Source organism: Pan troglodytes, chromosome 6, assembly GCF_028858775.2.
Source record: "Pan troglodytes isolate AG18354 chromosome 6, NHGRI_mPanTro3-v2.0_pri, whole genome shotgun sequence".
Classification (NCBI taxonomy): Eukaryota; Metazoa; Chordata; class Mammalia; order Primates; family Hominidae; genus Pan; species Pan troglodytes.
In genome coordinates, this window is record NC_072404.2 from 101,186,742 (window position 1) to 101,212,290 (window position 25,549).

At 38.5% G+C, this 25,549-nt stretch overlaps 1 protein-coding gene across 3 annotated transcripts in view; it reads right to left on the reverse strand.

Annotated features, from left to right (window-relative positions):
* The window catches only part of MTERF1 (mitochondrial transcription termination factor 1), an 85,678-nt gene that overhangs the window by 12,186 nt on the left and 47,943 nt on the right, over positions 1 to 25,549 (reverse strand). The window lies entirely within an intron of this gene.

The window sequence follows — 25,549 nt, forward strand, 5'->3', positions numbered from 1 at the left end:
AAGAGGAGGGAATCAAGGCTGGCTCCTAAATTCCTGGCCTTTCAGGCTCATCAGCTGAGTGTCAGGGAATGCCTTTCAAAAAATAAAGAAGTCTGGGAGTGAAACCAATTTTAGAGAAAAATTCAAGAGTTCTGTTTTCTATGGGACACACCTAGAGAAACATTAACCAGATTATCTCTGGGATCTCTTACCACTTTAACATTCTAAGAAGTCACTAAAAATATTTTCTCCATTCAGAAGCCATTGTGCCACAATTTTTATAACTAATATCTATTCCTATTATCTTAGGCAATATAATATATATCCGAGAGTAACTTGTTACTGACTCAACACATCCTTTGAAGTGGAAGGAAGCTCAGTATGTTATCTATTACTGTGTAAAAAATTATCCCAGGCCAGGCACAGTGGCTCATGCCTATAATCCCAGCCCTTTGGGAGGCCGAGGCGGGTGGATCACCTGAGGTCAGGAGTTCAAGACCAGCCTGACCAATATGGTGAAACCCCATATCTACTAAAATTACAAAAATTAGCCAGGAGAAGTGGTGTGCCCCTGTAGTCCCAGCTACTTGGGAGGCTGAGGCAGAAGAATCACTTGAACCTGGAAGGTAGAGGTTGCAGTAAGCCAAGATCATGCCAATGTGCTCCAGCCTGGACGACAGAGTGAAACACCATCTCAAAAAAAAAAATTAGCCCAAAATTTAACAGCTTAAAACAATAGTTTCTGTGGGCTAGGAATCTGAACATGATCCTCTGCTTCATGGTCTCTCATGAGGCTGTAATCAAACTATTAGCTAGTGCTGAGGTCTCAGCTGAAAGTTCAACTGGGGAAGAATCCAATCTCAAACTCAATTAAGGGGTTATTGGCAGTATTCAGTTGCTTGAGTGTTGTACCGAGGGCCTCAATTACTTTCAGGCTGCTGACCAGAGGCCACCCTCAGCTTCTTGCCATGTGGACCTCTACACCATGGCAGTTTATTTCATCAAGGCTAGCAAGAAAAAGAAAGTCTACAAACAAGTCACCATATTTTATAACCTAATTACGGAAATGAAATGCCCCCAACATTGTCATAGTCTATGAGTTAGAAGCAGGTTACTTAGGAGGAGGGAATTAAATAAGACTATGAATACCAGGAGACCAGAATCATTGGGAGCCATCGTAGAGGCTGTGGACCACACTTGGGGTTTGAAGAACTCAAAGAAGAGATAAAGGAAAATGAAAGTGGAAAGGGAAAGTGAGAAAGGTAACCTTCATCTTCTCAATTTTTTAGGGCTGCAATCTTAAAACAGTATCCTCAGCCAGTAGAGCGCTCCCTGGAGAGGTGATTAGGAAACTAGTTAAGAGGTAGAAAAGGATAGCCTGAGAAAGATTGCAAGTTAGTTTGGCAGTAACTTCTAAAGATTATAGCTGGAAAAAAAGATTAGGACAAGTTATTTTTAAATATTTGCAATTCAAAATTAATTTACTAAAAAAAGACTTTTAGCAGAATTGGAACAAAAGTATAAGATGTAAAAAAAAAAGTAATATTTTTAAAAACACACTAATCAGTTCCCAGCAATAATAATAAAAATATAGTAAGTAATTTCTAATGGAAATCTCTTAAAAACAGAATGCTTCATTCCATTATTGGGTATATACCCAAAGAAAAATAAATCATTCTATGAAAAAGACATATGCATTCATATGTTTATCACAGCACTATTTACAATAGCAAAGACATGGAACCCTAGGTGCCCATCAACAGTGGATTGGATAAAGAAAATGTGGTATATACACACCATGGAAAACTACCCAGCCATAAAAAAAAAAAGAATGAAATCATATCCTTTGCAGCAACATGGTGCATCTGGAGGCCATTATCCTAAGCAAATTAATACAGAAACAGAAAACCAAATACCTCATGTTCTTTCTCACTTACAGGTTGGAGCTAAGCATTGGGTAGGCATGGACACAAAAATGGGAACAATACATGCTGGGGAGTACTAGAGGGGAGCAAGGACTGAAAAACTATCTGTGGGGTACTATGCTCAGTACCTGGGGGACAGTATCATTCATATCTCAAACCTCAGCATCACACAATACACCCATGTAACAAACCTCCACGTGTACCCCCAAATCTAAAATAAAAGTTAAAATTATTTTTCTAAAAAATAGAATGCTTCCAAATCCTGCCATTTTGTACATTATCTCACAAATTGCCTTTTTTAAAAAAGCAGAAATAAGGGGAAGAACCACTTCCCTGATCTTCTTAAGAAGCATCTGTGCCTATTACCATGGTCTTCCTTTTTCCCTTTCTCTTTTCATTTCTTTGACTTTAAGATTACTTGAGTATTACTTTATTGAACTAACAGTCTTATAACTTCAATTGTAAAAAAATCAATAAAAGTAGATGAATATAATAATAATAATATAACAATATAGGTTTCACTAGTTATAATCAATGTACCATATTAATATGTTAATAATAGGGTAAACTGGGTGCAGGGTATATGGGAATTTTCTGTACTGTCTTTGAATTTTTTGTAAATCTAAACTGTTTTTAAAATAATGTTTATATTTTTATGAAAATTTCAAAATAAATACTATTCATAGAAGTGGAGAAAAAGTAGACAACTCAAGTGTTCTAATTTCCTTTCCATATATTGGCAACAACTCTTCATTGCATTGGAATAGGTGCCCAGGCTGGGGCTTGATATTATGAGGACTGTTCTGGGACCTCGCCTGCAACAGGACCCTCAGTGGACAGAATACAGACTGAGGTCCAGAGATCTGAAAGCACATCCCATGTTTAGAAAACCCATTTAACTCCTCATTCCCTAAGCTAGCAGTCTGAAATAATACCCTAGGGAAGCCTTTCTAGAAAAATATCTAAGAAATGATAAAAGCTGTATGCACAGATCTGTTGCATTATTTACAACATTGGAAAAATTAGAAGCAACTAAGTATTCAATAATAGGAGTATAGTCAATTGCCTTATGGACAGTCTACTCACTGAGATGTTACATAGCCATTAAATGATTATGAAGATAGTGTCACATGAGAGAAAAAGGTTATTATATACTTATGATATAAGATGGGTGTTTTTAAATCAAAACACAAAATGCACACAGTATGTAAGTGTAACTTTTTTCTATGACCATCCAAAAGATCCAGATTATTAATCTTCTAAATAACTCCCTTCCTTTAGGGTGTCAAATACATATTACACACCAGGCAGTGTTCTTTTTCTACATGTACCATATCTTGAAAGCGGATTCTTGACACAGAGTTATAGTAAGTACTTTAAATAACAGGTAATACAATCTGACCCACATCGGATTGGAGAGTCATCTGGATGGGCAAACTGACTGGTAAGGTAAGCAGACCCTCTTCCCAAATAGCAGCATGTACTTCTTTTCCCTAAGTTATGCTTTAGTACTAAGAGAAAAATTATTATTCAATCATCCATTCAGCAAACATTTTTTGAGCATCTACTAGATGCTAGATACTCTGTGAAATGCTGGTAATTCAATGGTTAGCAAAATTTATATGGTTCTTGACCTCATAGAATTTATAGTCTAGTGGGAGATATAAATAACCCCACCCAGGAGTTGTGTTCCTACTATGAAAGGAAATATAGAGTGCTATGAAAGAATATTATCAAAGGACATGGTTTAGATGGAGAAGCATTTTTGCTCAAAGATACAGCACACATCAAGCACTGTCTTTGTGGGCTACAATGCTGAGGACAAGGCAAGTCTTTTATTTTAATTATATTTAAATTCTAGGGTACATGTGCACAACATGCAGCTTTGTTACATAGGTATACACGTGCCATGTTGGTGTGCTGCACCCATTAACTCATCATTTAGCATTAGGTATATCTCCTAATGCTATCCCTCCCCCCTCCCCCGACCCCACCACAGGCCCTGGTGTGTGATGTTCCCCTTCTTGTGTCCATGTGTTCTCATTGTTCAATTCCCACCTATGAGTGAGAACATGCGGTGTTTGGTTTTTTGTCCTTGCGATAGTTTGCTGAGAATGATGGTTTCCAGCTTCATCCATGTCCCTACAAAGGACATGAACTCATCCTTTTTATGGCTGCATAGTATTCCATGGTGTATATGTGCCACATTTTCTTTATCCAGTCTATCATTGATGGACATTTGGGTTGGTTCCAAGTCTTTGCTACTGTGAATAGTGCCACAATAAACATACGTGTGCATGTGTCTTTATAGCAGCATGATTTATAATCCTTTGGGTACATACCCAGTAATGGGATGGCTGGGTCAAATGGTATTTCTAGTTCTAGATCCTTGAGTAATCGCCACACTGTCTTCCATAATGGTTGAACTAGTTTACAGTCCCACCAACAGTGTAAAAGTGTTCCTATTTCTCCATATCCTCTCCAGCACCTGTTGTTTCCTGACTTTTTAATGATCGCCATTCTAACTGGTGTGAGATGGTATCTCATTGTGGTTTTGATTTGCATTTCTCTGATGGCCAGTGATGATGAGCATTTTTTCATGTGTTTTTTGGCTGCATAAATGTCTTCTTTTGAGAAGTGTCTGTTCATATCCTTTGCCCACTTTTTGATGGGGTTGTTTTTTTCTTGTAAATTTGTTTGAGTTCTTTGTAGATTCTGAATATTAGCCCTTTGTCAGATGAGTGGATTGCAAAAATTTTCTCCCATTCTGTAGGTGGCCTGTTCACTCTGATGGTAGTTTGTTTTGCTGTGCAGAAGCTCTTTAGTTTAATTAGATCCCATTTGTCAATTTTGGCTTCTGTTGCCATTGCTTTTGGTGTTTTAAACATGAAGTCCTTACCCATGCCTAAGGACAAGGCAAGTCTTAAATGTCTATTCACCTCATTCACAAAGATTTACAATAAAGTCCTGCTGTAGGTCTTCCAAGCAAAGATCCGTGAACCCCCTAACTTCTCAACTTGCCCATAATTTCACTAAATGCTCCAGCTTCTTAGAAACATTCTCATCTCATGTTTCCTAGAGTTGGCCTCACATTTAATCTTGGAAAAGATTTTTCTGGCCACTACAGGCCCAAATTCCTTATTTTTTTCACTCTTCTAATGAGAGGTAGTGGGGGGAGGGAGGAAAAACAGCTACAGAAATGCTAGGCATATAGAACATTTATAGCCAGTCTACCTGGCATCCTACCCCCTTCCTCTGGCATGACCCTGATAATCATTTGGGGACCTAGTCCTTCCGCACTCTCAGCCTGATGGACTGGATAAGGCAACCTTCCCAGAACCATGGGTGAAGTACACAACTTAGCCCAAAGTCAGCCCAGGCATCATTCAGGAGCAAGCACTGGCCAATCCAATGGGAAGCACATCTCAGACCTTGTGCTCAGAATAGTGAAATATGGAATCTTGCTCTATTTCATTGGTTTTAAACCTAGCAGGATTAGCTCTAGGAACTGCTGACAGCCATCTTGTAATTATAAAAAGAGGGCCTGCCTGAGAATAGATTGAACACACAAAAAGCTATGCTGAGAGATGGAAAAAAGAGAAATAGACCCTGATAACAGTTTGAGCTCCAGACTCCAGGCCAGTTTTTCCTTGCATGTCCTACATCTGGTCCATGGAAAATACTCTTGATATTTGCCCAACAAACACTGGAAAAAGAGGCCACCCAACAAAGACACATCTCCTTCACTCCTGGTGTCAGAACAGCTAACAGACTGGTCTCCATCTCTTAGATTTTCCTTGTAATCATCAGACACTAGTCCACTATGTTCCTTTAACCACAGAGGGCACATATCAAAGTTCTCCATGCCACCTATTAAATCTCCTTTTCTCTTGACTTGAGATGAAGAAATAAGCACCCTCCCAATCCACCTCCTTGGAGATGATAGGACTTAGCACAACTCTTTCCAAAAAAAAAAAAAATCCTTACAAATCTTGAGATAATCTCTACTCTCTCAACCCTTTCATGACCTTTAAGTGGGTGAGGGATTCAAGAATCACGTAACCAGTTCTTAGTTTACTCCTTTGGAAATTCTACATACAAACTGCCTCCTGCTTTAGAATGCAACATTAACTGTATCCTTGGATCTTGGCAGAAACTTCCATTTTAACATTCTGTTACAAATGTGAACATCACCTATCACATATTTCACAGGGGAAAAAAACTGAAAACTGCTTCAATGCTTTCACATTTCCTACAGATTCCAAAATGAGAAGCTTGACCCTGAAATAATTGTAGGTGAGAACCAAGTTCATATTTTCAGTATGTGGGGAATTTTGAAGGGTTTAGAGGAAAGCAATCAAGATGATTAAGGATATAAAAATTAAGGATAAAGGAATTATAGTCTCTTAAAATCAAATGTTTAACTATAGTCCTCCTATATAAGAATTAGTACACCCCAGTGTAGGTTACCAAGCTAGTTCATCTAAACTCATAACAAGTTTGACTTGGCTATAAGAGAAATTGCCTAAATCTTGGCAGACAGAATTATTAACTATTTTAATGAGTTACCAATGGAGGCCATGCATCTTCCTTTGGGGTTTTTTTTTTTTTTTAAAGAAGAGCCTCGCTTTAGGGTAGTTTAGCAGAATTATTAAAAAGTCAAAAAATAACAGGTGCTAGCAAAGTTGCAGAGAAAAAGGAAGGCTTATACACTGTTGGTGAGAGTGTAAATTAGTTCAACCATTGTGGAAAACAGTGCAGTGATTCCTCAAATACCTAAAAAGAGAACTACCATTCAACCCAGTAATCCCCTTGCTGGGTATATATACCCAAAGGAATATAAACCGTTCTATCATAAAGACACATGCACGTGTTATGTTCATTGCAGCACTATTCACAACAGCAAAGACATAAAATCATCCTAAATGTCCGTCAATGGTAGACTGGATAAAGAAAATGTAGTACATATAAACTCTGGAATACTATGCAGTCATTTAAAAAAATGAGATCATGTCCTTTGCAGTAACATGGATGCAGCTGGCAGCCATTATCCTTAGCAAACTAATGCAGGAACAGAAAACCAAATACCAGATGTTCTCACTTTATAAGTGGGAGCTAAATGATGAGAACAAACAGACACATAGAGGGGAACAACAGACACAGATGCCTACTGGAGAGTGGAGGGTGGAAAAAGGAAGAGGATCAGGGAAAATAATTAATGAGTACTAGGCTTAGTACCTGGGTGACAAAACAATCTGTACAATAAACCCCCATGATACAAGTTTACCTATATAACAAATCTGCACAGGCACCCCTGAACTTAAAAGTTAAAAAATAATAAAAATAAAGTAATTTAGCAGAAATCTTGCTCTAAAACAGGGGTGTGATCACTTTAACACATTGTGAACCTTCTGAATGTATGGCCATCATTGATTCTCCCACTCAGGTTTCTTCCAGTCTGTTATTGGTGTCCTTTGCTCTGATCTCCTTTCGTTTATTCTGTGTACCTCCTGTTTCCCAACATCCAGTACAAGGTATTTCTGGGAGGCAGTATTCCTGGGAGTGAGCTTCTGACAACTGTTTAGAACAGTTTAGAACAAGAAGTGAAGACAAATTCTCCATCCATGACTGAAACACAACACTATGCCTTGATTTATGGTTTTGAAAGGCTTTGAGATGTTTTCTCATTTGTGCCACCCACGGAATTTCCTTCTAAAGTCTGAGCTTGGTTTTCATATCCTATAGAATTCTGCAGTTGGAGAGAAAGCCTTCAAAAGTTGTAAGAGTCTGCCAATTTCTGGAAGGTTTTTACTGGCTGCAAGTTATGATTGTAATTATCTACGTGCTGTTCAGTTTAGCATGCCAAGAGATATTTCTAAAATGATCTCCCTCTGGTTTTGCAGGGTTATCTAGAATAATAATGTAAAAACCACACAACAGTGTGGGAGACAGAAGATAAGGTCAGAGGAAAATAGGTCAAGCAACCTAAAAAACAGTGAATAAAGACTTCTATGCTTTTGTCACACATATTCTCCCCCTACTCTTCAACTATGGTATGTATTATCCCTGCATATTGGCTTTCCAACTGTGGTTAAGGAGTTCTGATGTGTGTGTGTGTGTGTGTGTGAGAGAGAGATCTCACATATATGAATTGCTGGCACGCGAGACATGTCTCCAAACCTCAATGAAGGAAAAAAAAATATTTTGGAGGAAAGAAACTGATATTTGTATATATAGCTAGATACCTATACATCACTCTCAGCTTACTATTTCTTTCATCATCCTGAGTCCCTGCAGCAAATGTATGCCCAGCACCACAGACCATTTTTTTCTCTATCTCAGGAATTCTGGTTTATTCCATACATGGAAAGTGAACCATATCATGAGTTTGCAATGTAAAAACTTCATGTGTAGGGAAATGCAATGTTCATCATTGTCTTCAGCAGAACCAAACAGGTCACATGGGAGAGTACATTTAAGAAAACTTAAATGATAATGTATTGACTGAGAAGATTAAATGATCCAACCTGATATTTCTGCAAGATCTAATTTAAAGGGCCAAGGTGTCATTCCAGAAAATCAAGTTAAAAAGAAAAGAGGCTTATTTTTATAATCCATCTTTCCTCAGTAAGGTTGATTTTTATAGCCACAGGCTTCTCAGCCAGCTGGTGTGTCTAATGATGACCCTGAGGAGACAACAACATGGGTCTACATTTCTCCATCTCTATTTGCAAAATGCAGCCAAATTAGTTCTAGAAGCTGTCTGGGAAGGGGACTCTTCCCAAAGAGGCTGATACTCAACTCTCTGGTCAGCAACATCCTCCAGAAAGGGGCAGACAGCCTACAGCCCAATAACCCCCAAGGAGCAAAAATGGTGCCATGAAATTCCCCCTCAGTCTAGGAAGAAGGAAAACAAATCCACCACCCTATTAAACAGCTCAGATTTTCATTAATACTCAGAAGTCCCAGGGTTCCTTTCTGAACCTCAGCTGCCTCGTCTATAAATAGAAAGGCTTGCTCAATTTGTCCCTTCCTGCTCTAACATGCTACGATTCTGCTCCCTGACCTAACAATTTCTGTTCCACCATACACACTTTTATGATCTCTTCCCCTGCATTTCTCTTTTCTACTGCCAGCCACAGAGCCAGGCTCTCACACCCAGTAGGACACCTCTCTGATTTATTAAGCCAAAAGCCATATAATCTCTCTGCCTTTCTAATACACTGTTTTAGCTTTAGGCTGAATTGAAAACCAAACACTTAAGCTATAGAACACAAAATTCACCAAAAATGTATCTCATATCAAAAGCACAGCAATAAGTCTTTGTTGATCCTGCTGATCTTCCAAGTTTCTATTCAATTTCTCTCCTTTTTGCCAAATTTAATTATATGGTCTACATGACATCATCTCTCTTACTGTCACTAAACTGTCACCAAATCCCTTCATAAACACCTGATGAGACTTCCTCTGCCAACACTCCACTGAAATATTTCTCTTGAAGGTCACTAATTACTAAATCTAAATCCAAAACTGATTAGCTTTTCTCAGTCCTCATTATTCTCCATCCTTTTCCAACATTTGGCACAATGATCTATTTTTGAAAAATTATTTCCTCCCTTAGATTCTGTGACACCGTATTATGCAGGTGTTCCCTTCTGTGGCTGCTACTTCTCCGTCTCCTTCACTGGTTCAACTTTTGTCTGCTAGATTTTTCCATTTTTAACTCTATACCTAATTCCTCTAAAAAAATGCATCTACTTCCATGTCTTCAATTATCATCTCTATATTGATAATTTACAAATAGACATCTGTGACTTTCAAGTCTGTAGCTCTGAGCTCCATAGGTTTGGTGACTGAGATTACTTCCTTAAATATTCTGTCCTAATTTTCAAATCAGCATATCCAAAGGGGAAGGCTTTACCTTCCCAGCCTTTAAGCCAGTTGCTCTCTACAACTTCTCTATTTGGTCAGTACAAACACCATTCTAGAGACCTGGAAACATTCACTTTACACTTTATTTAGTAAATATGAACTGATTACCTCTTTTATTCCAGGCATAATACTAAGTACTAGGAACACAAAGATAAGACAAAGTCCTTGTCCTTCAAGGGTTTCCTCCTCTGCTTGCTGTACTGCGTATTATTCCATGATCCCTTTTATTTGAGCTCATATTTTCCCCTAAATCATTACTCCTTCGAATTGCACTCTTTCTGCCCATTGTACCTCTCTTGACCTCCTTACTTATACTCAAAATTCAAAGCAATACTTCATTTCTTCTTCTTGCTTCATATACTATTGGTCTCTAGGTTCTATCAAATTCCCTTCATAATATTATTCTTACTCAATAATAAACATTTACTGAGTGTCTGCCAAATCTGATCACTGTGCTCAGCAAGGAGAATACAATGATAAACAAGACACAAAGTCTTTGCCTTCAATGACTTCAGAGTCTTATATAAGAAAGATAAACCAGCTGGTCATGGTGGCTCATGCCTGTAAACCCAGCATTTTGGGAGGCTGAGGCAGGTGGATCACCTGAGGTCAGGAGTTTGAGACCAGGTTGGCCAACATGGTGAGACCCCGTCTCTACTAAAAATACAAAAAAAATAGCCAGAAAAAAAATAGCAAGGAAAGGAAAGGAACCAATCATTACAATGTGGCAGGGTAGGTGTTACCATGTCCCTAAGAAGGAGGCCCCTAACCTGACTTGGCAGACTCAGATCAGGCTTCTCAAAGAAAATGATACTTGAGCTGAGCTGTAAGTATCATGTGGTATGAGCCTATCAGACTGGAGCCTTCTTGACAGGACAACAGCAGCTGATTCAATAGAACTGAAGTATGAGCACATGGAGTGAGAAGTGAGAGATGAGACTAGGAAAGTAGAAATGAATCACCTCAACATACAGGTCATTGTGTGTTATGGGTTGAACTGTGTCCCCCAAAAGATATGCTAAAGTTCTAATCCCCAATACCTGTGAATGTGACCTTATTTGGAAAAGTTAAGATGAGGTCATTAGGTGGAGCCCTAATCTAATCTGACTGTTGTTTTTATAAGAAGAGGAAAATGTCATGTGAAGACAGAGACACAGAGATAACCCCACGTGACAACGGAATCAAAGACAGAAGTATTGAAGCTGCAAGCCAAGGAACACCTGGGTTACCAAAAGCTAGAAGAGGCCAGAAAGGATACTCTGTTAGCAGCTTCAGAGGAAGCATGGCCCTGTCAAGAACTTCATTTTGGACTTCTGGCCTCCAGATCTGAGAGAGAATTTCGGTCATTTTAAGACACCAAGTTTTTGGTACTAGGTTATAGAAATCTAAGCTAATACAGTGTGCAATACCAAGAAATGTACATTCACATTCATTTTTATGCCCCATTCCAGCACTTGGCATAAAAATTCACCTCACATACTGATCAATAATTACCTGGTCAATAAAAAAGTACTTAGTTTCCACCTCCATATCCTCCTATCTAAATTGCTCTATTTTGACTATTCTAAGATTAAAAAATTGTACAGGTTTTAATATCTCTAAAATAGGCATATACCCTACAGTCTATAGCATCTTACCCTCAGTGATGTCCTACAATTGCTGCTGGTCCAGAATGAAACTGAGTTCTCCAAGTTCTTCCAAATCTTCCAGAGAGGATTTGCCTTTGTATCTGTCAGGTCCAATAGCACTACCACCCTGAAACTTGTTTAAATTAAATTATCTGCTTGAGGCTTGTGTTGTTCTTGGTGGTGGTGGTCCTGTATTGGTGCTAGTTTGTGTCTTGTGTGTGTGTGTGTGTGTGTGTATGTATTTCATTCTACTCTGGTAGAATAGATTCAGATCACAAATCTGAGTAAGAATTGATTAACAGTTCAAATTCTCAGAGTATTCTATTCCCTTCACATAATACCAAGGTTATAATTATAAATATAATTATATAAATAATTATATAGAATTAAGTTATTTATATAATAATTAAGCATAACATTTTGTTGTTGCCCCTCTATGCATGTTAAGTTTGTTTCTCATTTTCTCTTAAATGGAAATCTAAGCCCTCTGGTGTCTCAGGTCTCGGACTAAAAATCCTATCTTGGGCACATTTTCTTACTTAGCAATACATAAAATAATATCATCTTCCAAATGATGGTGTCTTCTGTTTGCTAAAATATGGTACCATGAGTACACCATGTCCTTTCCAATCTGCTCTGAGTTCTCTGTTGGACTAATGTTCCTAAACCAGGGCTGCCATAACATCACCCCTATCAAATTCCTATAATAGTTCCTTATTCTCCTGAAACAAGTCTAAATTCTCAAGAATCAACAATATGGAGGAGTAAAAAGTTATATAAACTTGAACAAACAATTTCGCTTTTAAAGCCTGTTTCCCGTCTGTAAGGTGGACATAAGAATGCCGAGATCACAGAACATTAGTTATCTGTTGCTTTGTTTTACTAACCACTCTAAACTTAGAAGCTGAAAACAACAATCATTTATTTTGCTCAGAAATCTGCAATTTGGACAGAGGCTCAGTGGTAAAAACTTGTCTCCACACCATGTGGCATCTGTTGGGAAGACTCAAAGGCTAGGGGCTAGAATCATCTGAAAGCTCACCCACTCACATGTCTTGCAGGTGATGCTGGCTGTTGGCTTGGCCTCAGCTGGAGTCTCCCATTGTGACTGCTTGGCTTACTCACAGCATGGTGGCTGAGTTCCAAGATCAAGTGTCCCCAGATAAAGGCTGTATCACCTTTTATGACTTAGCCTTGGAAGTCACACTGTATCACCTCTACCATATTCTATTGGTCAATTCACGGCTAAGATTAGAATAGATTCAAGGGGTAGACATAGACTCCATCTCTCAATGGGAAGAGTGTCAAAGAAGTTGTAGATATGTTTTAAAACATATAAGGTTTTACAAATACCACATGTTCTAACTTATAAGTGAGAGCTAAACGTTGAGTACACATGGATGTAAAGGAGGGAACAATAAATACTGGGGCATATTTGAGGGTGGAGGGTAGGAAGAGAGTGATGATTGAAAAACTACCTATCAGGCCAGGCGTGGTGGCTCACTCCTGTAATCCCAGCAATTTGGGAGGCTGAGGCAGATAGATCACTTGAGATCAGGAGTTTGAGACCAGGCTGGCAAGCATTAGTGAAACTCCATCTCTACTAAAAAATACAAAAATTAGCTGAGCATAGTGGCGGGCACCTGTAATCCCGGATACTCAGGAAGCTGAAGCAGGAGAATCGCTTGAGCCCAGGAGGCAGAGGTTGCAGTGAACCAAGATCGTGCCACTGCACTCCAGCCTGGGTGACAGAGCGAGACTCCATCTCCAAAAAAAAAAAAAAAGTATCAGGTATTATGCTCATTACCTGGATGACAAAACTATCTGTACACCAAAGCCCTGTGACATGCAATTTACTCATGCAACAAATCTGCACATGTACCCCTTGAACCTAAAAGTTGGAAAGAAAAATAATAACAATTTTTAAATATGTAAGATTTTAATAACGTTAAATAAGGTTATTGGGAAAACTAGGCAAGAAAACATACATGAAGTTCCTAGCATTTTACAACGCCCACCCTGACTCCCTACCCATTCTTCATAAAATGGCCAAGTTTAGACTGTAGACTCAAAATGCATGGTGAATCTTGGTTTCCCCCATTCACTGGGTTGTTGATCTTAGACAAGTTATTTAATCTCTCCATTCCTCACTCAATCTGAAAAATGCAGGCATAATATTACTTTCCTTGTGGGGCTATGAGGGTTAAATGAGATAATTACTGTAAAGCACTTAGCACAGTGTCTGTCACTACTGTTATAGTTTTTTGTTGTTGTTGTTGTGTTGTTGTTGTTACTGTTACTGTTATTGATGCTGCTATCATCTATCAAAACATTGTACAAAAAAGTCCAAGGGCAGGGCAAGTAGAGGAGGAAGCTGAGTAATTAAGAGAAGGGTCAGGTAGCTACCAGTTGGTCTATGACACAGGTATCAGGACTACCAAGCAGGGTCTGGGGCAAGTAGGGCAGAACAAGAGCACAGGTGAGAAAGCTGCATTAAATCAGGCTGTCAGGGCAGGGAGGGGCTGGCAATGACGTCGGAATGACATTGGATGATCTATTCTAAAGTGACTAATCATGGGACCAAAGTCTGAATAGAAGAAAGAGAAGGTAAGCAAGGTACCATTTATTGGTGCCAGAGACAACAAACAGCAAGAACAATTGTCCAAGGAGTTATGTGGAAGAGACCCCCTTCCTTCCTGTCCCCTTTTAAAGCAGTTACAGACTTTCATTGTGGACTCAGCCAATTATAGGGAGGGGAAGGTGAATGTCAAATCCCACAGGGCTGGATTCTGTCTTCTTCAAACTGGGAGTTCTTCAATTCTATTTCTGAAAGGAGTAGAGCTGTTTCTGGGGAATACAATTCCTATAATATCCATTCTGTGACCTAGTGTGTCCTCTTAAATGTCATCCCACACACCATGACATTGCCCATGTTGGTTCCCTCACTTGAAATGCTTTCCTTCCTAGAATTACAGAATGAGAGGTACTTTAGAGGGCATCCGCTTCAACCTCTCAGTCAAGACTGACTTCTCTCCTGTGATGTTCCTAAACATCTGTGATCAGCCCAGCCTTTTGCGGGAGGGAGAGCGGTGAGATGCAGTCTTACTATTTTGGCCAGGGTGGTCACAAACTCCTGGGCTCAAGCAATTCTCCCACCTTAGCCTCCCAAGTGCCTGGGAATACAGGTGCATGCCATACCCAGTTTCCAGGCTCTATTTAACTACAGCCCATGAAGTAACTCATCCCTCAGTTAAGCAGCCTGTTCCATTAATAGTTCTAACTGCAGTGTGATGAGGAGGGAGCATGAGCCTTGTACTTGGGTTCGAATTCTACCTTCACCATTGATGACATTTGTAAGTTTTCCTCTCTAAATTTTAGGCTTCTGTTCTATAAAATAAAGATGACAATTCTATCTCCTTAATTCCACAAACTGCGAGAACTTTATTTTTTTCACTGTTCTATTACTAGACTTAGAACGGTACTTGCACCATAATCAGTCTTTCATAAATAGTTCCTAAATATAATGACAGTTATGATAATGAAACAAAATGAGGTATAGAAAGCTGCTAGCATGGTGCTAGCTCATGGTAGGCACTCAATAAACAGTTCTCTTCTCATCTCACTGTGAATCAAAATTTGCTTTCTAATTACTTCTACCACTTAAACTCAGTTCTAACCCCTTGATGCAACATTCAAGAAATGTAATTCCATTTCTACTAAGAACCCATCAAATATTTGAAGACAATTACAAAGCCCTATGAAATTTTGTCTTTTCTAAACAAAAGTTTTGTTTTGTCATAGGCAGAAATTTAGATAGAAACACAAATATATGTGTGTGTTTTATATACATTTACGAAAAAACAAAACTTTTTTATAATTTCAATAGTCTTTTGGGGAAAAGGTGGTGTTTGGTTACATGAACAATTCCTTTAGTGATGATTTCTGAGATTTTGGTGCACCTACCTCTCACCTAAGAAGTGTACACTGTACCCAATGTACAATCTTTTCTCCCTCACCTCCCTCCACCTTTTCCCCCAGAGTCCCCAAAGTCCATTATATTATTCTTATGCCTTTGGGTTCTCATAGCTTGGCCCCCACATATGAGTGAGAATATTTGGTTTTCCATTCCTGAGTTACTTCACTTAGAATAATTGTCTCCAATTCAAACCAGGTTGCTGGGAATGCCATTAATTTGTTCCTTTTTATGGCTGAATAGTATTCCATGGTATATATATAGATATATAGACATCACATTTTCTTTATCTACTAGGGCTGGTTCCATATTTTTGCAGTTGAGAATTGTGCTGCTATAAACATGTGTGCACATGTATCTTTTTCATATAATGACTTCTTTTCCTCTGGGTAGATACCCAGTAGTAGAATTGCTGGATCAAATGGTAGATCTACTTTTAGTTCTTTAAGGAATCTCCATACTGTTTTCCATAGTGGTTGTACTAGTTACATTCCCACCAGCTGTGTAAAAGTGTTCCCTTTGCACCATATCCACATCAACATCTATTATTTTTAGATTTTGTGATTATGCCATTCTTGCAGGAGGAAAGTGGTATCACATTGCTGTTTTGATTTGCATTTCCCTGATCATTAGTGATGTTGAGCAATTTCCTATATGTTTGTTGTCCATTTGTATATCTTCTTTTGAGAATTGTTTATTCATGTCCTTAGCCCACTTTCTGATGGGAAATTTTGGGTTTTTTTCTTGCTGATTTGTTTGAGTTCCTTATAGATTCTGGATGTTAGTCCTTTGTCAGATGTATAGATTATGAAGATTTTCTCCCACTCTGTGGGTTGTCTGTTTACTCTGCTGATTGTTTCTTTTGCTGTGCAGAAGCTTTTTAGTTTAATTAAGTCTCATCTATTTATCTTTGGTGTTGTTGCATTTGCTTTCGGATTTTTGGTCATGAAGTCTTTGCCTAAGCCAATGTCTAGAAAAGTTTTTCCAATGTTATCTTTTAGAAGTTTTATTATTTCAGGTCTTACATTTAAGTCTTTGATCCATCTTGAGTTGATTTTTATATAAGTTGAGAGATGAGGATCCAGTTTCATTCTTCTACATGTGGCTTGCCAGTTACCCCAGCACCATTTGTTGAATAGGCTGTTCTTTCCCCACTTTATGTTTTTGTTTGGCTAGTCTAAGATCAGTTGGCTGTAAGCAGTTGGGTTTATTTCTGGATTCTCTATTCTGTCCCATTGGTCTATGTGCCTATTTTTATACTAGTACCATGCTGTTTTGGTGACTATAGCCTTATAGTATAGTTTGAAGTTGGGTAGGGTAATGCCTCTATATTTGTCCTTTCTATTTAGTCTTGCTTTGGCTATGAGGGCTCCCTTTTTGTTTCATATGAATTTTAGGATTTTTTTTTCTAGTTCTGTGAAGAATGATGGTGGTACTTTTATGGGAATTGCATTGAATTTGTAGATTGCTTTTGGAAGTATGGTCATTTTCACAATATTGATTCTACCTATCCATGAGCATGGGATGTGTTTCCATTTGTTTACATTGTCTATTATTTCTTTCAGCAGTGTTTCATACTTTTCCTTGTAGAGGTCTTTCACATCCTGGTTAGGTATATTCCTAAGTATTGTATTGTATTTACTTATGTATTTATTTATGCAGCTATTGTGAAAGGGGTTAAGTTCTGGATTTGATTTTCAGGATGGTCACTGTTGGTGTACATTAATTTTATATCCTGAAACTTTGCTGAATTCATTTACCAGTTCTAGAAGCTTTTTGGAGGAGTCTTTAGGGTTTTCTAGGTATACAATCATATCATCAGCAAACAGTGACAGTTTGACTTCCTCTTTACTGATTTGGATGCTCTTTATTTCTTTCTCTTATCTGATTGGTCTGGCTAGGACTTCCATTACTATGTTGAATAGAAGTGGTGAGAGTGGGCATCCTTGTCTTGTTCCAGCTCTGAGGGGGAATGCTTTCAACTTTTCCCCATTCAGTATAATGTTGGCTTTTAATAGATGGCTTATAATGGATGGCTTTTATTACATTAAGGTATGTCCCTTCTATGCCGATTTTCTGAGAGTTTTAATAATGAAGGGATGCTGGATTTTGTCAATGCTTTTTCTGCATCTATTGAGATGATCGTATGATTTTTGTTTTTAATTCTATTTATGTGGTATATCACATTTATTGAAACCCACTTGATCACGGTGGATTATCTTTTTGACATGCTGTTGGATTCAGTTAGCTAGCATTTTGTTGAGGAGTTTTGCATCTATGTTCATCAGGGATATTGGTCGGTACTTTTCTTTATTAGTTATTTCTTTTCCTGGTTTTGGTATTGGGTGATACTGGCTTCATAGAATGAGTTAGGGAGGATTCCCTATTTCTCTACCTTGTGGAATAGCGTCAACAGGATTAGCACCAATTCTTCTTTGAATGTCTGATAGAATTCAGCTGTGAATCCATCTGGTCATGGGCTTTTTATTGTGGGCAATTGTTTAATTATCATTTCAATGTCACTGCTTGTTATTGGTCTGTTCAGAGTTTCTATTTCTTCCTGGTTTAACCAAGGAGAGTTGTATATTTACAGGACTATATCCATCTCCTCTATGTTTTCTAGTTTATGTGTGTAAAGGTATTCATAGTAGCCTTGAATGATCTGTATTTCTGTGGTATTGGTTGTAATACTTCCCATTTCATTTCTAATTGAGCTTATTTGTATCTTCTCTCTTTTTTTCTTGGTTAATCTCATTATAGCCTATCAATTTTATTTATCTTTTCAAAGAACAAGCTTTTTGCTTCATTTACCTTTTGTAGTTTTTTTGTTTCAATTTCATTTAGTTCTGCTCTGATCTTTGTTATTCTTTTCTTCTGTTGGGTTTAAGTTTGGTTTGTTCTTCTTTCTCTAGTTTCATGAGGTATGACCTTAGATTGTCTATTTGTGCTGTTTCAGACTTTTTCATGTAGGCATTTAAGGGTATGAACTTTCTTCTTAGCACTGCCTTTGCTGTATCCCAGAGGTTTTGATAGGTTGTGTCACTATTATTGTTCAGCTCAAAAAAAATTTAATTTCCATCCTGATGTCATTGCTAAGCCAACAATCACTCAGGAGCAGATTATTTAATGTTCATGTATTTGCACGGTTTTAGGGTTCCTTTTAGAGTTGATTTCCAATCTTCTTCCACTGTGGTCTGAGAGAGTACTTGATATAATTTCTATTTTCTTAAATTTATTGAGACTTGTTTTGTGGCCTATCATATGGTCTATCTCGGAAAATGTTTCATGTGCTGATGAATAGAATATATATTTTGCAGTTGCTGGCTAAAACGTTCTGTAAATATCTGTTAAGTCCATCTGTTGTAGAGTTTAAGTCCATTGTTTCTTTGTTGACTTTCTGTCTTTATGACCTGTCCAGTGCTGTCAGTGAAGTATTGAAGTCCCCCACTATTATTGTGCTGTTGTCTATCTCATTCCTTAGGCCTAGTAGTAATTGTTTCATATATTTGGGAGCTGCAGGTTAGGTGCATACATATTTAGGATTGTGATATTTTCCTGTTGAACAAGCCCTTTTATCATTATATAATGTTCCACTTTGTCTTTTTTAACTGCTGTTGCTTTAAAGTTTGTTTTCTCTGATATAAGAATAACTACTCCTGCTCACTTTTGGGTGTCTGTTTGCATGGAATATCTTTTTCCACCCCTTTACCTTAGGTTTATGGAAGTCCTTATGTGTTAGGTGAGTCTCTTAAAGACAGCAAATACTTGGTTGGTGAATTCTTATCCATTCAGCCATTCTGTATCTTCTAAATGGAGCATTTAGGTCATTTACATTCAACATTAGTATTGAGATGTGAGGTACTATTTTATCCATCATGCTATTTGTTGCCTGAATACCTTGGGGGGGGTGTGTGTGTGAATGTTTTACAGGTCCTGTAAGATTTATGCTTTAAGGAGGTTCTATTTTGGTGTATTTTGAGGATTTGTTTCAAGATTTAGAGCCGCTTTTAGCAGTTCTTGTAGTGCTGGCTTGGTAGTGGCAAATTCTCTCAGCATTTGCTTGTCTAGAAAAGACTGTATCTTTCTTTCATTTATGAAGCTTAGTTTCACTGGATACAAAATTCTTGGCTGATAATTGTTTTGTTTAGGAGGCTAAAGATGGGACCCCAATCCCTTCTAGCTTGTAGGTTTTCTGCTGAGAAATCTGCTGTTAATCTGGTAAGTTTTCCTTTATAGGTTACTGATGCTTTTGCCTCACGCTTTTCAGATTATTTCCTTAGTCTTGACTTCAGATAACCTGATGATTATGTGCCTAGGTGATTATCTTTTTGTGATGAATTTCCCAGGTGTTCTTTCAGCTTCTTGTATTTGAATGTCTAGATCTTTAGCAAGGCAGGAGAAGTTTTCCTCAGTTATTCCCTCAAATATGTTTTCCAAACTTTTAGATTTCTCTTCTTCCCCAGGATCACCAATTATTCTTAGATTTTTGTTATTTAACATAATCCCAAACTTCCTGGAGGCTTTGTTTATTTTTTAACTTTTTTCTTCGTCTTTGATGGATTGGGTTAATTCAAAGGCCGTGTTTTTGAGCTCTGAAGTTATTTCTTCTACTTGTTCTATTCTGTTGCTGAGGATTTTCTATGTATTTTGCATTTTTGTAAGTGTGTCCTTCATTTCCAGAAGTTGTGATTGCTTTTTATTTATGCTATCTATTTCTCTGGAAATTTTTCCATCCATGTCCTATAACATTTTTAAAATTTCTTTGAGTTGGTATTTACTTTTCTCTGAGGCCTCCTTGAGTAGCTTAATAATTGACCTTCTGAATTCTTTTTCTGGCAATTCAGAGATTTCTTCTTGATTTGGATCCATTGCTAATGAGCTAGTGTGATCTTTTGGGGGTGTTAAAGAACCTTGTTTTGCCATATTACCAAAATTGTTTTTCTGGTTCCTTCTCATTTGGGTAGACTACATCAGAGATCCAGTGTTCAAGGGCTATTGTTCAGATTCTTTTGTCCCATAGGGTATTACCTGGATGTGGGTGCTCAGGGATGGGGCTTCATGAGAGCCAAACTGTAGAGGTTGTTACTTCTCTTCTGGATCTAGCTGCCCAGCAGAGCTACCAGGCTCCAGGCTGCTACTGGGGAGTGTCTGCAAACAGTCCTGTGATGTGATCCATCTTCAGTTTTCTCAGCCCCGGATACCAGCACCTGCTCTGGTAGAGATAGCAGGTGAGTAAAGTAGACTCTGTGAGGGTCCTTGGTTGCAGTTTTGTTTACTGTGCTAGTTTTGGGTTTGTTGGCCTCCAGCCAAGAGGTGGCACTTTCAAAACAGCATCAGCTGTGGTACTATAGAGAGGATACAGGCTTACCCTAGGGTCATCTGGAAAAGTTTCTCAGGTAGTTGGTGTGGCCATACAGCTCCCAAGAGATTATGTCCTTTGTCTTTAGCTACCAGAGTGGGTAGAGAAAGACCATAAGTTTGGGGCAGGGTAAGGCATGTCTGAGCTCAGACTCTCCTCAGGCAGTGCTTGCTGAGGCTGCTGTGGGGAATGGGGGTGTCATTTTCAGGCCAATGGAGTTATATTCCCAGGGTGATTATGGCTGCCTCTGCTGCATCATGCAGGTTGCCAGGGAAGTGGAGGAAAGCCAGCAGTTACAGGCCCCACCTAGCTCTCACCCAGCTCCCACACAGCCCAAAAGGCCGGTCTTACTTTCACCATGCCAACCCCCCAACAGCAGCAGGTTTATTTCCAGGCAGTGGGTAAGCAGGGCTGAGGATTTGTCCCAGGCTCCAGGCCTTCCTGCTGGGAAAGCAAGTAGGGCTTTCAGGTTTCAGGCCTTCCTGCCTGCCACAACTTCTGTGCTGTTTCTGCACTCCCAGTTCACCCTCTCACCCAGATTCTGTCCAGGAAACTTCATGTTTGGTTGAAATTGTTACAAAGTTCAGCTGGAGGTTTCCTTCTCCCTGTAGTCTTTCCCCAATTCCACTGGTATCCCTTCCCAAGGACCCCTGTGAGACAAAGTCAGAAACGGCTTCCCTGGGAACAAAGAGTGCCCACATGCTCTTCCCACTGCTTCGTCTACCCCTGTATTTCACTCAGCTCTCTATGTTTATCTCAGCTCCAGGTAAGGTCAAATCCTTCTCCCATGATCTGGACCTTCAGGTTCCCCAGTGAGGATGTGTGTTCAGGGGCAGACGATCCCCCTTTCACACCTTCACACTTTGGGCACTCACAGTTTTTCGGATGTCTCCCAGAGCCTGCACTTCCTTCAAAGGGTCTGTGGATTCTCTCGACTTTCCTGGTGTATTCCTGCACTAGTTCTTGGAGCAAAAGTTCACAGTGTGAGTCTCCACACACTGCTCTGTCCATCCAAGTGGGAGGTGTAAGTTAGTCCTGCCACCTATCCATCATTTTCCTCACAAAACTTTTGAAAAACTGTTTGAACTTTGGCAACTACTGAACAATAAAATCTATATTTGTTGTGGGCTTGCCCTAATAAAAGTTTGTAAGTCACTTTTAATTCCTTTCTTAAAAATAATTGCATAGCTAATAATCCTTGATGTTTAACCAACTGCAGAACTTGAATTGTCAATATTTTTATAGTATCTATACCTAGAAAGGCTTATGGAAAACAATAAGAAAACAGCTGTTTTCAAGTCCTCATTAGAACTTAATTTTAGGAATCTTTACACATTCTGATGCAATTTTTACTCTAGCAGCCTAACTAGCACGTGTATTTTATGAAACTCCAAATGTTGGCATTTTATCCTGTATTTGAGAAAAAGCATTAAATAATTTATTTTACACTTCTTTCAAGTTTTACCTGCTTAGAGTCTAATAGTCTTTCTTTAAAGACAACAGAGAAACATCATGATTTTTTAAATGAGATAAATGTTCCAATGGCAAATACACTATAACCATTATTCTGCTACTATTCATAAGTGTTTCCCTACTACACAGCCAGTGTCTGGTACAACAGGAAACTGTTAATGTGATTTTCATTTGTTCCTTGAATATCTCCAGCTGAATATGTGAGATTTTTTTTCCTTAATCTTGGTCCTATTTAGTTTGGGAGGTTTTGTTTATTTCTTTGATTTTTAGTTGTGGTGGGGTTTTTTTTAGCTAAGATATAGCAAATAATGTTAAAAGATGGATTTTGATGGGTATAATTTTTTCTTAATGAAATCTACAAACCAAGTAACTGAATTTTTAAATCAGCCATTCTGGATATCTTCTGCTAGTGTTTTAAAGTCTCAGATATTTAGGTGGAAAAGTCTAGAAAGAATAACATTATATAAAAGGATTCAATTATAATCAACATTTTTCTTGTCGCCCATATACTCACTTCTTCCCTTGCCCAGCCTAAATTCCACAGTCAATCACTAAAGCATTGTCCTGCATGACACTCAATTCCCTACTCCACTCTCTCTTCTCTTAGTCACTTGGCAAAACTTCAACCCTCATTAAATTCTACTCTGTCTGCTCTATGTGGCTGATTGATCTCACTTTAAATTCATGACCACTAAACCCCAGTGGTCCCACTATGCTACTATGTAATTCACAGTATGTTTCCTATTCAAGTAATTGTCCCACTCTCCTAGGCAACTGCCTCATAATCTCTCCTCAATCTTCTAGCACCTTCTCCTTTATCCTCACTCTTAGCTGATAACCTTGGTTCCTATTTCAATTAAAGAGCCAAAGAGATTATTTTAAAACATCAGTCAGATGCTTACAACCTTCCAGTGGCTTCTTCCCTCTCATAGTAAATGCCAAAGTCTTTACGATGACCTGCATGACCTGACACCATTACATCTCTGATCTCATCTTCTATACTTACCCCTCTTTTATTGCTCCTTCCTTATTGACCCCTTTGTCGTTCAGTTAATACATTAAGTTCTCTCCTACCTCTGGGCCTTTGCACCTGCCATTTCCTCTGCCTAGAACGCTCTTCCCCTGTATATATTTTTATGGCTCACTCCTTTGCTTCCTTTCTCTTTGTTCAAATATCACCTTCTCAATGAGGTCTCCTCTGACCCTTTTATTTAAATTTGAATCCCTTCATTCACCCTAGAACTCCCTCTACCCTTTTCCTGCTTTATTTTTTGCCACAGCACTTATCACCATCTGCATACTGTATGCTTTACTCATTTATTTTGTTTTTTGCCTATATCCATCTACTAGAACATAAGTTTTGGCCTATGGGCCAGAATTATAGCCTATTTTGTCCACTGTTGAAACTCTAGCACTTGAAACTACTTTATACCTACTGGGTGCTTAAGAAATATTTGTTGAATGAATGAATAAATAAAATACCTTTATTAAAGGAGGTGTGTCGAAACTTCACCTATTGGCTTGCTAGTTTATGTCAGGTTGTTCTCTCTGTAATCGTTAAAAACAAGCACTTAAATCCACATTTGTATTTGGTCAGTAAAATTACAAAAATAATCTTACTTTTAAGATTAAGCTGTGAACAACGCTGTGTCCAGCAGGAACATCTGTGAGCAGTTTCCTTTGCCCAGAAAAAGAGAGTTGCTGTTGTCCACTCTCAGTGATATCTCAGAAATAATGGCTTGTAGCTCAAAGATGCTTTCTCTCTTTTTACAAAACCACATGACCCACAAAAATTACATTAGAGCCATGATTTGCTTAAGTCCCACTCACATTAACCATTATTACTCACCTCCCTACAAGAGTACAAAAGTAACCAAATGTTCCCTTCATGTTAGTCAAAGTTTTTTGTTTTTTGCTTTTTGGTTTTTTCAGACAAGGTCTCTGTCACCCAGGCTGGAGTGCAGTGGTATGATCACGGCTCACCACAGCCTTGACCTCCAGGGCTCAAGCAATACTCCCACCTCAGCCTCCCAAGTAGCTGGGACTACAGGGGCCTTCATGTTAGCCAAAGTTTTTTATTTTTGTTTTTTGAGACAGGGTCTCTGTCACCTGGGCTGGAGAGCAGTGGCGTGATCTTGGCTCACAGTAGTCTCGACCTCCTGGGCTCAAGCAATTCTCCCAACTCAGCCTCCCAAATACCTAGAACTACAGGCACACACCATTGCACCCAGCTAATTTTTGTATTTTTTGTGGAGGTGGGGTTTCACCATGTTGGCCAGGCTGGTCTCAAACTCCTGGCCTCAAGCTATCCACCCATTTCGGCCTCCCAAAGGGCTGGGATTACAGGCAGGAGCCACGGTGCCTGGCCCTTGTTAGTCAAAATGACATCTCTAGGCAATGCATGTGTGTGTGTGTGTGTGTGTGTGTGTGTGTGTATCTTATCTCCAAAATGTATTATACCATAAATCACTCAAAGTGTTTTCTTACGTCTATTTTTAAAGATAGCATTACATCGTATAGATCTATATTATTAATACATACAATCTGGGGTGCTGGGTTAGAGATTTTAATTGAATAGTGATTTAGGGAATTTTGTGAAGGAAAAAAAGTGAGATCAATTTTCCCCTTGCAGACTTTAGTAGGTAATACTAATGTCATATATCTTACTTGCTTTATAAATCATGTTTTAAGTTCCCTATTACATCTAAGTATTTAGAAAAACAATCCACCAAAGCACTGGGGGAATAAACCCTCAAATTCAAATCATTAAAATGAAATCTGTCTCTCAATGTTTGAAAGGATTTACAGTAAAAATATCAGTTTGATATTGTCAATAAAATGTATCATTCATGACCCTGAAGGAGGAAAATGGCACGCAGAGTTGGGAAACTTTACAAAATTTAAAGCTGCTATAAGGGCAAGGGACTTGGGAGATTATTAATTTGCTGTAGCTAAATTCAAATACAAGCTTTTCTTTGTTATTCGACATCTGGTGCCATTTTTTTATCGTCAAAATTAACCGAGTAACAGCCACTAGAATTTTTTATTTAAATTTATTAGCTGCATAAGCTAGCTAAAAATACAAAAGTTTTAAGACAAATTAGTTGATTTGAATGTCAACTACAATGACAGGGCCTGCTTGTTTTTCATTACGCTGCTATGTTGCATTTGATAACTATATGAAAAGTAGCTAAATTGTTGTGCCTCTACACAAAACATTGTCTGTTGATTCCAGAATATACAGAGCTACATGGGGAAGGCAGTGTGTTGAGCTGAGAGA